The 1,791-nt window shown below is 36.9% G+C and overlaps 1 non-coding gene across 1 annotated transcript; it reads left to right on the top strand.

The window, feature by feature from the left end:
- Nucleotides 1-774: 774 nt before the first annotated feature.
- On the top strand, nucleotides 775-882 carry LOC119039982 (U6 spliceosomal RNA). The gene has a single exon (XR_005080764.1). It is a non-coding gene; the product is annotated as a U6 spliceosomal RNA (small nuclear RNA).
- The last annotated feature ends 909 nt before the right edge of the window (nucleotides 883-1,791 follow it).

The following is a 1,791-nucleotide window of genomic DNA, read 5'->3' as shown; positions in this document are numbered from 1 at the left end:
ATCAGGTTGACTCTAGAAAGGAGAAATTCCCTCTTTGTCCTTGCAGTACAAAAACGCTTGAGGATTCAAGTTTTCCAACTATAATTCAGAAGAGCCTGTATGGCCATGAAACCATGTTTCTACTCCTCTGGTCATTTTCCATCCTGGACTCTTTTTTTTTTTTCCGTGGGAGTGCTCATACCAATTTGGGGGGCAATTTCATAGACAAGATTGGGCTGACTTCATCAGGAACAGCTTTATTAATTGTATACTTTTTGAAGTTATATTGATAGTGGAAAAGTAGAGTGGAAAGGGGCCAGACTTTGTTTTAGTTTTGTGACGTGGAAGGTCCTAAATGAGATAGGATTGGAGATGAGAAAAGGATGAATAATATGGTCCCCTTTGCCTCAGAGAGCTGAATTTGCAAATGGTTTAGCAGATGTAAGCTAAGACAAGAAGGAAAAGATACCAGACCATAATATTCTAGAATATTATAATCTACAGGTAGATATTTTTTATTTTTGAGTGTAGAGCATTATGAGAGAAAATTGTACAAAAATTGTTCTATGAGCAGAGTTGCAATTATTATTATATATGATACAATTAAATATATTTATTTATTGTCTCTTTGCTTCTACTATTGATAGAATGTAAGGATATTGTTGACATTTACACTATATTGTAAATACCTAAAACAAAAAACCCATGCAGTAAATATTTATTGAGCAAATTAAATTATAAGCAGGGCTTAGGAATTATTTTTCTACCAGAGATTCATTCAGAAACTGTAGCTAAGTGCTCACTTTGGCAGCACATGTACTAAAACTGGAACAATACAGAGAAGATTGGCACAAGGTTCTGCACAAGGATGACATGCAAATTTGTGAAGAATTTCATATTTTTACAAACTAGATACACTGATCTGAACAGTATTAAAATGTTAAAAAATTTTTAAAAACGCTGTTCTCAGGGTTGCAATTGACATTCTGAAAACTTAAAGAACCAACTAGCCAGAAGATTCCTGCCTGTTTAAGCAGAGTGAGTCATGGGGTGTCTCCAAATTAGAACATCTTAGGAGAAAGAGGAAATCTTAAGGAAACAATAAGAAATAAAAGAAATTTTTGAAAAGTATCCAGTGATTCAACCATGTAGTAGTAGAGAATGACCTTTGCTTTAGAAAACACAAATCTGTTGAAGTGATTGTGGCTTTGGTAGTAACAATATAAGTCTGCAAGCGCTGGACCTAGACCACAATATGGTGGTTATTGAAGTGCCTTGTCCATTTAAAGGCTTATTTCCCTGCCTTCCCTTGAAGTTCTAGCATAAAGCTTTCTCTTTGCAGGATAGTCTGTGTGCTCAAATGAAGCTTTGCCTCTGCAGATATCACAGGTGTTCCCCATGCCCCCACTTACAATGAAAAAAAGGGGAAAACACTGTTCTGTCTTGGAGATAGATAGTCTTCCAGAGAGAACCTCTGGTGGCTGCAAGCCAATTTCTTGATATTTCTGAAACTGGAATCTGTTATAACTGGAGAATGCCAAAAGATAATGGGCTCCTGCTGCTCACTATACACTCAGATAAAATGCATGGAGGTGTCTTGGCCAAGCAGACACTGCTCTTCATAAAACACCAGACTTCTGACCACACATTGTAGTAATTCCATGACTAGCTACTCATGGCCATGGCTCTGTGGGTTTTTTTTTTTTACCCCCTTCAAAGGTCTTGATCGGAAGGAACTTTGCATTTGAAAAGAGTGTAATATAGGTGGCTTCAAAGTGAGACTTGGGTTTCTGTTACTTCTTTGGCATTCCG

The sequence above is a fragment of the Artibeus jamaicensis genome, unplaced genomic scaffold (genome assembly GCF_021234435.1).
Source record: "Artibeus jamaicensis isolate MK-2021 breed Jamaican fruit bat unplaced genomic scaffold, CSHL_Jam_final contig_700, whole genome shotgun sequence".
In the NCBI taxonomy this organism is placed as follows: Eukaryota; Metazoa; Chordata; class Mammalia; order Chiroptera; family Phyllostomidae; genus Artibeus; species Artibeus jamaicensis.
Note: the sequence above shows the minus strand (reverse complement) of the source record. Positions and strands in the feature narration are given on the sequence as shown.